Below are 16609 nucleotides of genomic sequence, written 5' to 3'. Positions count from 1 at the left end.
TTTAAGTCCCCAGACTTAATTTAGGGTAGAATTTCAACTCCTTTCTAAAAAAAAAAAACAACGGTTTTGGTTTTTTAAAAAATCTTCCTAAATATGTGTGTTTAATAAATAACTTCTTTAACGCCCATAAGTAGCTGGTGTAAGGTACTTTATACTTCCACCTTTCACATTGTCTAGGGAAACTAATTTACCAAGCGCTCTGAGATGTAAGATTAATTGCCTAGAAAGAGATTGTAAAGGTAATAATGTTGGCAAACAGTCTTTTAATGACACACAGATCATGAAGTCTATCCCAGACTGCAAAATCCTGAGTACAAATGTTAGCTTTCAGTTCAGTCAGGTGGGCTAAGTCTCACTTGTAATGGTCAGCATATTTGTCCATGATTCTATTATATCCCCAGATCTGCCCATTGTATATATGAATCTATTCTATATATGAATGCATGTTTTAAACCCAAACACAACTTTAATTCCTCTTATTTCCACTGTGTGCCTCAATCGATAGCATGCTTTAAATAGCAACCATAATGTGGCTGTCGATCTAAAATTTTGAGACCCCGCATGCATTTGTATGGATGGTCAAGTGTATCAGGCATACCAAACACTAAGACAGACAGACAGACAGACAGACAGACAGACAGACAGATAGATAGATAGATAGTAGTTTTTGGTATGCCTGATACACTTGATCATCCATACAAATTGACTATCCATACAATATATTATTGAGTGTTTTAACAACAATAAGAAGTAATGCAAACTAAAGGAGAGCAAGAAAGGAGAAAGAGAAAGGGAGAAATAAAAGAAAAAGCTAAAACTACAAAAAAGAAAAAGTAAGAGGAAGGTAAAGAAGGGAAAAAAAGAAAGAAGATAAGTAGAAAAAGGAAGATATAAAGAAAGATATAAAGAAGTGGCTTCTGATCTTCTTCAAAGCAATTATAAGTACAATTATATCTTAACCTCTCTCTCTCTGAGGTTATATCACGACTCTCTTCTTTCTATAGTCTATTCTGCCTAATCATCAAAACCATAAATCACAAGTTCATTTTTTTTCCTTTTTTTATGCAAAAAGTCCATAAGGGGTTTCCAGTCACCGATAAATGTTCCAGAAGCTACACATTCTTATGTAGAAGGTAAATGAACACATTCACTTTAAACTCTACAGTGGGAACTCTACAGCTTACTGTGATAGATAGATGTAAATGTTGTGGGACTACATTCTAAACTGTAAACAGAGTAAATCATTTCATTCATTCATTCATTCATTCATTCATTCATTCATTCATTCATTTTCTTATTCTTTATTTACTTTGCACACCATCTTAATCAAATAACTCTGGGTGGCTAACAAAGCATAAAACACCCCTACTGTTTTGGATTTACCTACATACCTGTGTGTAAGCTTATTTATCATATTTTATGGATGTGGAGAAAATAGAAAGAACAGGAATAATGTTGAGGAAAGTCCCACCAATAAAATGAAAGATCCTTAACTTTAGAAAGGTGGTGATGTTTTGAAGACTCAATAAAGCTTTAATTTAGATCCTCATGGTGACTCCTGTCATTAACTTGGTGCTCCACTGATTGGCCCCATAAACCATAAATCATTCAAAACTGAATATACATGCACATAAATTACTTTCATTCTATAGGCTGCAGAGAGAAATCAACAGAACTAAAAAATGTCTCAGGGCAAGCATGTGTTTGGACATTGCTGTTGAGTGTCATAGTTCCTAAACTCAGGATACTAATCTTAGTGATCTTGTAATCTTCACCGCAGGAAAGGGGTGAATTTTCTTTTCCCTTAAATGATCCTCTGAACTTTTAATTTCCTCTAATCTCTTATATTTGGAATCTGCAGAAAATGGAAGAGAAGCCTTTGCACCCTGGTTTATCTTCTCTTCACTTAACCTTCACCAAATTCAGTAAGACTTGCACCCAAGTCTTATTTAGAGCAGCAGCAATCCTATCCATCTTCTTCAACTTATCTTGAATTAAGAACCATTCAGGAGCAGGATGTTCCAAAGCATTATCATTCTGAATCCATGACAGTTTGGACCACTTTCAGCCCTTTTTGTTTCGAAGCCAAAGAGGAGTATTTATTGAGTATAAGAATATCCAACAGTTGATATCTTCTTCAGATAGATAGGCATAGATCAGTGAGTACTGTAGTCTATTATGGAAAGAGTGGGGCTTTTTTTTTTTCATCCAAATATGGAATACCCTTCAAGGAAAAGCTTTCTTGTAGCAACTCTGTTAACGTTTTAGGACATTTCATAATTTTTTTCTTCCGTTCTTCTGTTAATTAATTAATTAAATTATATACTTAGGTTTTTAAGCCACTTCAGTTTTAACTGATTCTAAGTGGTTTTTATTCCCAATTTACAGTAAAAAGTTTAAACCAGTAGACATAATCAAACAAAGCAATGGTCTATCCCACTTGCCAAGGAACAACTATCCAAACTACATATAAGCCATAATCTTACTGAAGGCGGGAATCTAATCATTTCAACTGTTGCTGTTTGTAAAGTTATTCTGTTTTTTTTTCTTTGTGAGCCACTCTTAATTCCACTGAATGCTGTGCATATACATATGCATGTCAGATTCAGCCGGCGCGGCACAGCTAATTTTTGCCCAGCCGTGCTGAGTCAGTTCCACCGCCCGCACGCAAGCAGAGAAAAAGGGGAAATGAAACCCGCGGCCGATTAATGAGCCACCTGAGACCGCTTAACAAAAAACCGCAGAGCGGATATTTTGTATCGACGCTGATTAGCTGCAAGAGCCAAAGACAAATGGTTGAGCAGCGGCTCGCAGAAAAGCCATCAGCGCGTGATTGGAAAACCCTGGCTTTGCGCGCAACTGAAAGAACCAAGAGGAACCACGACCACGCCAGTGGGGCAGAGCAATCAAGGGGCAAAAAGAACTGAACTGAATCTGCCATTACGGTGGAAGGGGGGATTACACCAAGAGATTTGTAATATAGCAACGGGGCAAAGCGTGGGAAGGGGAGAACTATAAATTGTATCACAAGATGTGCCAAGCCAGTCCTGGCTTTGTTCGTAATTACGTACGTTACGCTTGAGTAAACTTCTTTGTTGAACACACGTGTCACGAGAGTTTCTCTAGACGAATGGGGTAAACCTTACAATGCGCACATACTGTACATACCCATCAAGTTATTCCTTATCAGAGTAAGAAACATGAAAAGCCCAGAAAGAGAGTAAGAAGAGCTAGGCCAGACAAATTCAAGGCATGAGATCAGATACACCAACACCATTCTTATCTCTCATTTCAGGATTTCATCAACTCTATTCCTTCTTCTCAACCCATATCTGCCTTCAGATATCTGTTTTATGATTCAATCCTCATTCATTCTCTATTTATGATCAAACCACCTCAACTTACTTCTTTCTTACCAGTCACTCACTTTTACGTTTAATTTATATATTTTATATTTAATCACCATTCCTTTAGCACCCATCCATTTGCTTCTTATTTTATTACATCTTAAGCGCTCCACTCCCACTGCATTCAGCTTTTGTTTTGCTGAAAACAGCCAATACAGCCAATTTTCACTTCCATATAGTAAAATAGGCAGAAGCACATGTGTGTATGTATAGCCGTTTTTTGCTTCTTTCAACAAATATTCATTTCTTGCAACAGATCACATTCCACCTACTACTTTTCCACTAACTTTTACATTTTTTAAAATGTCTCCATTAATTTTCCTATCTTTAGGATACTAAGTTTAGGAACTTCATTCATGTAATAATCAGCTACTGTTATATAATCAAAATAATACATAGGTGAATTTGTGCATGTATCATTTATTGCTATGAATGATTTTGCTTTGTCCACAGCATCTTTTTCCATATCTTCCATGTCTCTCTTATAATCTGACTTTTCTTTAAAGTCCATTTTAGAATCCTTATTCAAGTCATCCTCCCCAGCTATTTTATCCAGTAAAATCTTTTCTTCTTCTACATCCTCTGCTAGTCCCAATTTTACAAATAATTCCTGGACAAACTGATTCCAAACAGCAAAAAATTCTTCTTTGAAAGAAGGATACTCCTCTATTATGTTAAGAGAGATACATTCCATTAGTCTCCATTCCCTCTGACCTTGTAAGCTCCGTCTTATTTTGTGCTTATTTTCAGAAGCAAAACTTTTCCAGGTCAGATTTTCTTGCAATTAAATCCAAATTCACTTACTGTATTTTCTTAAACATTTAAAACAATCCTTTAAAAAGCTGTTTCAAATCCATCTAGCCTCTTAATTGTCCCCAATCAACATTCTTAATTCCCTTTTGCTGTTTCCAAATGTTAAAATATTTCTTTTTGATCTTTAAACTACTTTGGTCTTCTTTCTCCCAGGATAGTAGGAAATTCTCCCAGTGTACAGCAACTTGTCTTTCAGGAGGTTTTTAATTGCCAAATAAATCACAAATAGGCAGTTTACGATGTTAGTTAAAAGAGGAAGTAAAGCAAATCTAGTGTCCTTTTGAAGGCTCCCCACCACAGCTTGGGCTCAGTGTTTCTCTTGACTCCCAGAGTGCTCCGCATGCTAGAGATTGCTAGATTGCAATCTCTTCACAGGGAATCTCTGTAAGGAGTACCTGTGGGTGATCCTGTCAATCTCTTTTATCTGGAGATGATTCCAAAGAGCTGGACTTGTTCTCCACAAAGAACAAAACTGTGTTCAATCAAAGATTTCTTCCCCGGAAGCCCCCAAGTGATTTTGCTTTGTGAACTGCAGAAAGTGCAGTGCATAACAACCATAGCCTGCAACTAAGCAGGACAAATGCTAGGTACAATAATATCATGTATAGCAACTGGCTTTCAATTCATGCAAAACATTCATGAAGCACATTCCAAATTGTCCTCATTGTCATCTTTCATATCCCTTCAAGCAGAATTCTGCTGTATACTTTCCCAGAAACATTTAACAAATTACAGGTAGTCCTCACTTAATGACCACAATAGGGACTGGAAAATTGGTTAAGGGGTGGTCGTTAAGTGAATCACATGGTTGTTAGGTGAATCACATGGTTGTTAAGCGAATCCAGCTTTCTCAATGAAGTTTTTTGCCAGAATTCACTTAACAACCACATGATTCACTTAATAACCACATGATTTGCTTAATTGCCTTGGTGATTCAATTAACGACCATCGTAAAAAAGGTCACAAATTGCAATCATGTGACCACAGGGGGTGGTGCGACAGTTTGCAACAGTCATAAGTGTGAGTACAGGTTGTTAAGCACTTTTTCCAAGGCCATCATAACTTCGAACCATTGTTAAACAAATTGTTGTTAAGCAAGGACTACCTGTAATCCCTCTCTATATTTTGCATTTTTTTTGTAGAGGATTCTTCTGATCATCAGGTACAAATGTCTTCAAACCCATAGTAAATTGCAGAGCTTCTGAATAACCAAACCACATCCATATTTTTAACATTTCTCCAATTATACTATTTATATCTGCAGCCTTTAAATTTTTCAACATTCTTACAAAATTTATGACCTCCTCTTGATCAGTCTTTTTTGGGGGAGGGATGTTTACATTTATTGTATTCATTTCAATTCCGGTTTTCAATATATTATTGTTAGTCTTATACAAATCTCTAAAATGCTCCTTCTAGCATTCCCTCATTTCATTTTCATCTCAAATCATCACTATTATTTTTTATTTCATTCAATCTTCTGGATTCTCCTTCTTTAACCCACTTCTCCCATTTCCCAAACAAAATTTTTAAATTTGTGCCTCTTTTAATCTTAACTATTTCTTGCTCTTTTTGACCACATTTGCTGCAGCTATATTTTTTCTCGCTATACATAAAATACCTTTCTCTCATCTTCATTATTTGCAATAATCATTCTGTTCTATGTACTTTTTTCATCTACATACTCTTCCACTGTTTCATCCTTCGTATCGTTTTTCCTACTTCCTATTAGTCACTCATTTCTGTGACACTTTATTTTTTTTCCCCACTCTATTCTAAGCAAATTCCACATCTTTTTTCTTATGTTCACTTTTTAATCATTCTGTTAGGAATTTAATCTAACTTCTTAAACCTTTTCATACAGGATTTGTGCATTCTTTTCCTATAGTTGCTCTACTCTCACTCACATTTCTTTCACTTCTTTTCTTTTCTTCCATGTCCATGTTCACCAAGATCTGTTCTTTTCACTAACAGTCAGTTGTTTGAAGGAGGCAGGAAACAGGAGTTACTAGGAGTCTTGAAATGTACTTAAATGCATTTAGAGTTTTGTAACAGAATTTTGAAAGCCTGTCAAATCACCTCTTTACCTCAACTTATACCTAACACAATCAAGGTAGAATTATTCTGAATTTCTTTCTCGTGCTTTCTACTTCCCCAGGACTTAGATATTTTTCTATAATGGCTCAACATTCCTTTCTACCTTCTCTGAATAAAACCCACATTATTTTGCACTATTGAACAATGGTCTATCCCACATTCAGAGCTATTAGCTAAGGTAGACGATAGCTAACAGTTAAAATGGCTTACATGGACTTTAACAGCTCTGTTGACTGTTGAAGATGGACTGTTGGTTTCAGTCCAGAGAAAGGTCAGCTAGAGATCCTAAAATGTATGAATTAGTGCTTGAATGTTTCTGTCCATTTGGGATAGAGAACTTCAGTTTGTTGTTGGTTAATCTCAGCAGTTCACTGGCTACTTTGCAGAGCAAGGACTGCCCTTCAACTGAGTCAGGGCTTATCATCTCACTCTTTGAGTAAGATGGGCAGTGACTAAATTTGAAAAATAAAACAATAAATAAACAAATAAAGCACTCTAAAAGGTTCTATTTCTTGACTTATCAGCATTGCTGAAATAGCAGAGTGGTTAAAAACTTTATGTAGCATAGTAAACATTACTGGTTCAAGACCTGGCCCCAAAGTATCTGATTTTTAACTATGATATTTTATTTTCTTGAGTAGGTAGTTTTCCCCCAGACTTTTTTTTTTTAAATGAAAGTCCAGGTTTTTACTGTTTTACCATTTTTCCAGTCACCTGAAGTATAAGTTTCACTTCCACATAGCCCATGTGCCTGAATGTATCTATATTTTGATCTTTCAGCATTGCATATATAAATTTAGCTTAACATTGCTTATTATACCAACACACATGCACACAAACACACAAATGTATGTGTATATATCCAGGAAGTCCACCTGCAGGAAGGAAAGCAATTGACAATCAATTTTCTGGAAGAGAAAGATGGGATGGCATCTTTCTCTTCCCAGGAAAGGAATTGTTCAATAGGAAGATGTGGTAGTCTGCAATTCACAATTAGTACCTTGCAAACTGTGTCTCAGTTTGGACAGGATTTTCTCCAAGCCAGTTTAGAGTCAATCCAGTATGGGCACAGGGCAGGGGCAGCTTAAATGGTAACTGCAGATATGCCTCTAAAGTAGTCTGAAATCCATGAAGCATTTGAGGGCACAATTAAGGGGCAGAGTGCTGAAGATGAAGGGGATGAGTGTAGGATCCTAATCTACCCATTGCAGATGACCCTCAGTGGTCGAAGATGACAAAAGAAGGAAGACCAAAGGTTTTACTTGTCAAAGAATCACCATCCTCTGATTGAAAGAAAAAGAGGAGAGGAAAACTTGCCACTAATGCCTATTTGCCCTTTCTTAACTCTAGAATTGGGGAAAGTGTGTAGGGATAACATTACAATAGAATGCAAATAAGTTTAGATCATAATCTGTACACATAAACATGCTTAGAGTTGACTAGAGCTGAAAGTTGGGATGCAGAAAAAAATGCTGTCACTTGTATTTTTGTATTTATTTCATAAAAGAAGAGAAGGGTGAAACTGTTTCCATTGGTATGCAGAGCAATTAGAAGCTGTAAATTCTACTAGCGAAGCTTAGCTGGAAATGAAAGTACTTCTGTTATGTGTTTTATCAGTAGCTTAAATTAAAATGGGGAGGAGAGAAACTGGAAGGCTATTTTGCACTGTCTTCTTCAATCAGACCTTTCGAACATACCCTGTGACACCATCCATCCATTTCTTCCACCTAGCAGAATGATTTTTCCCATGGATCTCATTCATTCAGAATGTTGTAGATTTTTTCCAAAAGCTTATCTTTGGTTCTTTCATTATTACCATTTTACTGGAGCATATGTTCCCATAACAGTCTAGATAACAATTCATACTTCAGTCCTTCAATTCAAAATTAAACCTGCATTTCTCTAGACGTATTCATTAAGTCCATTCCACAAGATCAGGCCACATTCATTCAGATCTATTCAATCTTTCCCTGTTCCCTTAGTTTAATATAATTTCATTTGTTAATTCATGTTCTTTAGCATTTACTCCTCTTCTATTCCAAGTTACAATCTTCCATATGCTACGGTTGTAGTCTAATATATTTGGAGGACACTAGTGATGGAAAGGCTGACTTATCTTCTAGAACTATGATTTAAACATTGCAAGAGATTCTATGATTTGTTTATTATCAATGTTTTGATTAGAGGTTTTACAGTGCTTCCTAATTGTAATGTCTGTGACCAACACACACACAACATTTAGCAACACTGTGTTTTTAGGAGAGAGTCATACATTCTTATTGAGACCACCTGTAACCACAGACAGGTTATTGAACACATACTTGGAATGTCCATATTTGGGAGATGATTGGAAGCACAATTTTTTCAGACAACGAATTGTTCTATAAACATCAGGCACTTCAATTTGAATCTGAGGCATCCACAGCAATTCATATTTTGAAACTGAATGTTGGACTGTAGACAGACTGACTGTGATCAGATGTGGCAGCTCTGATAATTATCTGCCCTAATTCGGTGAGTGCATGTTCATATATGTATGTCTATCTCTCAATAAACAATAATTGTAGAGCATATTTCAAACAGCCTGTTGAACATACTGGAAGAAAGGAATTGATCCCTGCTGTTTCATTTATTACATGGCGTAATACCACAGAAATCGTTTCCACAATATCCCAAACTAAATCTTTTATTCTTGACAAAAATCCAATAAAGAGCTCAATCCTTCTCCATAGGCAGATAAAGCCCAGATTAATGGCACAGCCTAGATCAGGGGAAAAAATGCTGGGAAAATGAAAGCAAGATAGAAAGGCTGCTGTTCTTTTCGTTCCTTTTTGCTCTCCCAAGGCTGCCACAGCTTCAGTTTTTATTACAAAAAGCCGCCTAAGTATTACAGGCTAATCCGTAAATCCCAGCCTTGTAAAATATGTGATGGATTTTGTAAATTATGCCCTTTACAAATCTGATTGAACTCTTCCTCCTTCTATTCCCAGTTAGCTTTTCTTTCTTTTCTGCCCTTTCTCTCTCCCGCCCTGCTCCCCCTTCCTTTTCCTCCTCCTTCCCCACCAATTTTTGCAAGTCTGTACCACATCACAGGTGCTAACTCTGTTATGGGCTGGCCCACTTGCTCTGTGGCCCTTTGATGAATTTTGTTGCAGACAAGATTACAGTTACCAACTGCTTCTTAGGAAGAATTGAGGCCCTTATCTTTCCCTGCCTAGCATGTAAGTCACACTTTTTAAGTATAGGTATCCGACCTATACTTAGAAGTAAGGACTTTTCTTTTAAAGACTTCTACCTTTTTAAAATGGGTTTCCCACAAGGCATCTTATGAACTAAAACTACTAAGATAGTGATTGGAACATAAATGATTCTACATATAGTTAGCTCATTTCTAGATTACAGGTAGGAACTGCAGTAGCCTTCAGATCTTTTGAAATCCATCTTTCAGAATCCTTGTTTACTGGGCATTCTGCCTGGATTTTATAGACATTTCAATAGAAGGAGGACCATCTTGCTTACCCCTGATCTAAATATCAATGAATCATCAATAATCCAGGGTCCAGTGAGATGGATGGATGCTTCTTTGGACATACATTTCTACTTGGAATAGGAGTTTGCCATTAAACAATAATATGCAGCATGGATAAAAAAATAACTCAATTATAAGAGGCATGTTATTAATTAGGAAATAGTTCAGAGGAAGGCTAGAAATTATGGAGATCATAAAGAAACACTCCCTTGAGACAACTTCAACTCCTCTAGCATACATGGAAATGCTCCTGTACTTTGGTTCTCAGCAACATGGACGTAATTTCCAATTGCCACCTTCTCTATCTAACCTAAGCCTGCATAATTTCTGGTGGTCTCCCATCCAAGCACTAACAGGTCTGACCTTGCTTTGTTTGGGGGAGATTAGTCAGGATTGGGTCCATGCTGCCACCTGCTACAGACAGACTATGTCATAGAGGTTTTAGATTATGTTTCTATGAATCCTGGTATTCTCAATCAAATGTTAGGGATGGGGAAAATCAGTAATAGGGTGTGGCTTCCAGCATTCTACAACTTGCTGTTTTCTGAAAGTGGTAGGAGCACTTGAATTGTGAACATCAGAAATGAAATGGTTCTCATGAATCCCCCTTCAGTGCCCACCCCTCCATCTCTTCAACCCAGAGAGTTTCTGCAGTAGAATTCCTGAACTTCCTTAGCAGATACACTACTGTGCCAATTACTGCAAAAATGTTTCTTTGAAAATACGAAACTCAAAAAACACAAGCTAAGAACAGATTAGAGGATCTGCTTATTATTAGTATTAGTATTCCCACCCATCCTCCAACTTTTCCTTTAAGAATCCAAGGTGGCTTCTTGGGGGACTCTGCTTTCATTTGATCTCCAACCACAAGAACCCTCTGAGGGAGGCTGGGCTGAGAGAATGAGGTTGGCCAATGAGTTTCACCCAGCAATTTTCCAGGGCTGAAGATGGACTTGAAACTGGGTCTCTCTGCGCTTACTCCCACTCCTACACCCTAATCTCTAACTACCATGTAAGCTTGGGGATTGTTTTTAATGATAAAGAGGTATAGAAGAAAAATAATATATACAGAGGTTATAGAATAGGGGATAATATGGAAATGTTGTTGCTTGTACCATAGCAAACCAGATGTAAATTAGACTTTTCAGCTTAGTTTATATTAAAGTTGTGGTTGGGCAGGGTGCAGACTTAATTAGAGTTCTGTATGGAAGGGGCCTAGCAGCTAGCTCAAACCCAGATCCCTTTTCATCTAGGTTTTGTGGATTGTGGTTGTTTTGTATTATGTACAGTATATATGGCTTATATAGATAAGCCTGTGCTCATCTGTTGGACTGCCACAGGCCTCTGTTTAGAAACTCTGGTACTTCTATTGCTTTGGTTCTGTTGAAACTCTGTTGCTTCCTGGAAGTTCATCGTTTTTTACTCGCTGAATTCTGCATTCATATATGGATTTGTCTGTGATCGGCTCCTCACTGCCGAGGCTTTTGCTTTCAAAACCAAAGATGAATCCCAGAATTTTCCTTCATGCCAATATCCTCTCCCCATTTCCCATTTTTATTTTGCTTGCTTCTGAAATTACAGCTTGGCTCTTGAACAGTCTCAGTCTGCAACAGGCCTTCTATTCCACTATGTTTAATTATGTTCATATGACTTTCTTTAAGCTGGTCCTATCCAGGAGCATGGCATTTGAATTCCAGTAATTCTCTGCCATTTAGTGGTGCTCCTAACTACAAAGGTCTGGAGATTGCACTAATTGATCGCAAGGGGCCATGTTTGCAGCCCAGATATGGTATCCCTAGTTGAAGTCCATGTGGCAGATGCCCAGTTGGGGAAGGCTACTCTGATGATAACTTAATGATATTACTTTTCCTCACCACTGCACTGTGAGGTGTATAATAAGAGTTTTGGATGGTGACCGTCGTTTGCCCCTCATGACCTGCAGAGATAACGAATGAGCAATTATAGCACAGGCCCCAGGTAAAGGTGGTACCTTTTCAATAACTCTGCTCTTAATAGAACACTGGACACAATATCAGTGGCAGAAAGAAGGGATTAATTGGATATATCTTCCTTTCAGAATATCAGCATCTTCCCCATTTGGAGGCTGAAAAACTGCAGGTCAGTGAGTTTTCAATTTCCTTCGACAGAAGAGTTGCTCTTTGTAAGTTCAGCCAAACCTTCTGGGCCCGTCTTGATTCTCTGCTGCCTCTCCCTGGCTGCTCTCACTGCCAGGCTCTTGTAGGAGCATCTGTAAAAGTTCTTCATTCCTGTCCCATCCAGTGATGTCATTTGCTCTCAGTTTCCCTTGGCTGCACAGCTGGAGATGCAAAACCTTTCTTAGCCATGCTCTCCTTTTCCCCTTGCAATTTTTATTGGCTGCAAGTCATTCTGGCTCAGACAGAGGCTCTCAGCTATGTCCTTTTAATCGCTGTGCCTTATGCAGGAACATGTCAGCAGAAATTGACTCTTTTTTTTCAACTGTGGCAGCTACCTTGTTTCTCCCCCTAGGAGAGTAAATGATTTCCAACAAGATAATCCATTTCCTTCCTTCCCCTTTCCCATTTCTGAAGGGGAAAAGGGGACTGCTCTCATATCACCTGGAACACCGACTTCTCAAAGCATTTGTCACACATGAGATTGTGTGGATTTTGCTACCACAAAGTGGATTTGTTTTAAAGTACATACAAGTCAATAAACTTTATGGATTTCAAAAACAGCACTTTCAAAGCATTGTCCTAAACCTTAAACCGCAAGAAAGGAGGTTTCTGTAGATGACCTCGACAGAGATATGCAGGAACCGTTATCTAGGGAAAAGGGGCTGAAGCATTTTTAAGTCCAGAACAACAAGATATCATCCGGAAGTAGCTCAGGCAGACTCCGTAATTGACTGAAGTGTAAGAAGGAGGAGCAGGTACAGCCCAATCAAATTTACAAGATTCTGTTATTATAGTTAATCTCAATAAAAATAGTTTTAGCCTTCCTGTGGAGTTGATTTCCTGGTCTGTCTACCTATTGGGGCAGTGCAGATATGATAGGCCTAGACTTGATCCTGGGTTTTCTTTTTCATTCTCCAATACCATAACCATGACGCAACAGAGAAGATCAGCTGGATCCTTGGAGTCAAGCAAGGAATATGTGTGAGATCAAATTGGAACCTGGGACCACTGATGATTCTACCAGCTTCAAAACTATTTCTTTCAATACTTATTCAAATAAAACTATTGCATCTTCTTTCTCCCTGTACCGGCTAATAAAAATAAACTATCCTTGCCTATAATACCACTGGATTTTTAAACTTCTTAGAATAAGTTACTGAAGGGGTATCTTTTAGGCATCGTCACAGAGAAGTTCTTAATGATACTGCCAGCGCTATTTGTTGCTATTATCTAGACATTCAGGAATATGGAAACTAACGCAAGTTATAACTGCTATTGCTCACTTCTTGAACTTAAAGCTTTAAATCCTTCTCTCTATCTCACTCTCATTCATTCACACACATGCAATGCAGTTCAAAGTCTAGCTAACCAAGCTAGGTTTGAGTTCCAAAAGAACTAAGAAAAAAGCCACCATTCATGGTACCTCCTTCTATACAGTAGCTCTGAATTTATTATACATCCCATCTACTTTTATAACTTCTGACAAGGTTAGGTTAATCCCAGCTTGGTAGTTTTCTCACGCTTCTTGGTGATTTTCCACTTAAGTGGCATTTCCTTATCAGTTTGGGAACATCTCTTGTGGTGAGAACAGTATTTTGCTGCATTGTCTTAGGATTCACCACTGTGGTCTTTTTCAGCATAATGCATAGGTTGAGATCTTCTAGAACAAGCCCTTCTGTCTCTATGACCTAGTATGAGCAAGTCTCACGTACTCCCTCTTTCATGTGTGTCCATTCATAGCTTCACACACCCTTGGCACAAGACATACAGTATATCTACAGAGAAAGAGAGAGATGATAATCAGCAGAATCCATTGCCCTCAGAGTAGATTGATAGTTACCTTCATCCTAAAATGTATAGCACATACAGTGAATCAGCATTAGGGTAGAGAAATCACTGCAGCGAGCCCCACCCCCACATATTTCATCTGATAATGGATAGGACAAATTGACTTAATTCAAGTCATGATTAATTTATCCTGTGGATTCTGATGGGAACTTAGTTCAATGAATCACTTCAGCCATTTATATAAGCATAAAAGTATACATACTTAGATGCTCTATGAGAATTGGAGAAAACAAGTTACACGCTGATAGTGATGTGCACATTGATATTAATTCTGGTATTTCTGAAAAGGAAGAAAGGAAGGGCACAATCAAGATCTACCCTATGTCCCATCTAGTGGCTGAAGAGGAAAGGGATTCTAATTATTTTTTTTTCTATTTGGTACTGCAAAATATTTTCCGTGTCGTCTCACAAATACAGACATCTTAAACAGCACATCTCAGAATAAACTCCCCAACACCTTTCAACACACTACAGAAGTCTAAAATCTCCATGTTTAGAATAAAGCAGGCTGCCCAAGGGTGCTACAAAGCAAGAGAAAGTGCATAAGAACAACTTCTTATTCTTGATTAATTAAACTGGTGTGGGTATGAACAGCTGGCTCTATTTCCCCACTCATTAATGCAGATTCCACAGTCAGTGGAAAAATAGGTTTGTTTTTCCATGCTCAATTACAATGCAGATTTGTTACCTTTCAGTATGCACCAGCTACTTTCCCCCCACAAATCTGGGTGATTAATGTATTTAAAAATTAGGTTTTTAAAACTTATTTCTAAAAATGCCTCTATGGATATGTCTTTTATTAATCAGGTATATTCTCAGACATCTATTTTTGAGAACGTTGCAATCACCGTTTTACACATTTATCTTTACAGAATAAATTTTCCAGATTTCATACAGCCAACCGCTGAAATAATATAAACCACCCCACCCCACCCCCATTTTTTAAAAACTATCAGCATACCATGAAAGGTTGGAAGAAAAGAATCTGTGCTGACAGATCCACAAGGTCATCTCAGAGTGATAAATGTGACATGACATAATTTGACAACTAGATCCTGGTGAGGCCAATTTGTGATGGGGCCTCTCTAGTTGCAAAAGTCACTTTTTCTCTGGCAAAACCTACTTCTAATTTTGAAAGTGTGCAAAGCAGCCAGCCTCCTCTTCCAGAGGTCCATTCTTTGCCTCCTTTCAAACATACAGTACATACCCCACTTTTTCCTCTTTTGACAGCTGCAGGAAGCACCAAATGAAGGTTATACACTTTTGCAGCTTTTTATGAGCCTGGTTGCCTCCATGCAGACACTAACACCTCCCATGCCTGTGGCACCTTCTTCTCCAATAATTACTTAATTATGGGCCAATTATTGAAATTACACATGCAGGGAACCTTATGGCAGCTCCTCAGCTACTTTGGCAATGGCTGTCTGTGATTCCCTATTAAGCACAGAGGCCCTTCTTCTGACTTTATGATGCTCGCTCAGTTCTTTCCAACCCTTCGCTTCTCTCCTCATAAGCTTCTTGCACAAGACAGACACAAATGCCCTGAATGCATCCATCAGTGCCGACTAGAGGCAAACACAAATCCTTCCCCCCCAGGGACAGGCAAAAAAGATCCCAAGCAGAACTCTAGAGAATCCAACAGGGAAGTCAACAACTGCATAGCCAAACTGGGTAACTAAATGTTCTCCAGGACAAAAACTCTATGTATATAGTTTTCTATATACATAAAACTAGCAACTTGGAGATATATGAGGGGGAAAAAAAATAGCACTCCAGTTTTTCACACAGACACACACACACAGACACACACACAAAGATAGAATCAGGTGGTGAAAGACGTTACTCACGTTGTCTTTCAATTGAATTCTGAGAAGATCAGCTTGTTTGCCTGAGCTTAATGTGCACAAACAAGTGGTTGCATTCAGGTGTCATAAAACATGATGGTTTAGTTCTATGGAAAGGAATCTTAGGCTTATGAACTCTCTGAATTCCTCTCATGGACAGTAATGAGGAGCAAAAGTATTTGCTTCCGTTTTCAACTGTGATTTGCTTATCTTAGCTTGTTGGATAAGTGTAGCTAAAACTGGAGTTCCTAGAACAATCTCCTTACCACTATGGGAAAAGGGGAGAGGAAAGGAGAAAGAAAACATATACATGGAACTTTATAGTTTAGAATTTTATTTCTACATTATCAATAATACTGTGACCTTCCCTGTTGCACTCACAAAGAATACAGAAAACATCATGGAATGTCTTGTTCCTCAAACTTTAGAGGTTATTAACTGTTTCTTTTTGTTTTTCTTGCTGGTGATATAGGTTGTTAAGTTTACTAGCCAGAAGGTAAGGTGTATAGTTGATTCAAATCAGGACACCTGCCAGGATTCAGATCCCATTCATCTAGAAAAACTCAAGGATTCATGCAATATGCTGATCCTTGTTCCTGGTTTCAACCATTTTCTACCTCTGAATAATATACTGAACCCTAAGTTAACCCAAAGGGCTGGGTTCACACATCATACTAAACCATGAAAGAGAAAGATTATAACTAACCAAGCCTTGTATGTGCATGCATGCATACCAAAAGGCAAAAGAAAAATGACAAATACCTAGGACAGTATTAAAGGATCAACACAACCTCAGCATTAATCATCATCAATAACCAGGCCAAACATATTATGTGAATGTATGTATGTATGTATGTATGTATGTATGTATTAAATTTGTATGCCGCCCATCTTCCCCAACTGGTGACTCTGGGC

General features: G+C 37.9%; 1 long non-coding RNA gene across 2 annotated transcripts in view; it reads right to left on the bottom strand.

Moving 5' to 3' along the window:
• LOC148216325 (uncharacterized) overlaps positions 1-15888 on the bottom strand; it is a 32557-nt gene extending 16669 nt beyond the window's left edge. For both annotated transcript variants that reach the window (XR_015795737.1, XR_015795738.1), the window contains exon 1: positions 15698-15888. This is a non-coding gene — a long non-coding RNA (uncharacterized LOC148216325). The remainder of the gene's footprint in view (positions 1-15697) is intronic.
• Between the last annotated feature and the right edge of the window lie 721 nt (positions 15889-16609).

Source organism: Python bivittatus, unplaced genomic scaffold (assembly GCF_059951505.1).
Source record: "Python bivittatus isolate LINGU-HERP-01145 unplaced genomic scaffold, Pbiv_v1 ctg000220_np1212, whole genome shotgun sequence".
In the NCBI taxonomy this organism is placed as follows: Eukaryota; Metazoa; Chordata; class Lepidosauria; order Squamata; family Pythonidae; genus Python; species Python bivittatus.
The sequence above is the reverse complement of the archived record's forward strand: the minus strand, read 5'-3'. Positions and strand labels throughout refer to the sequence as shown.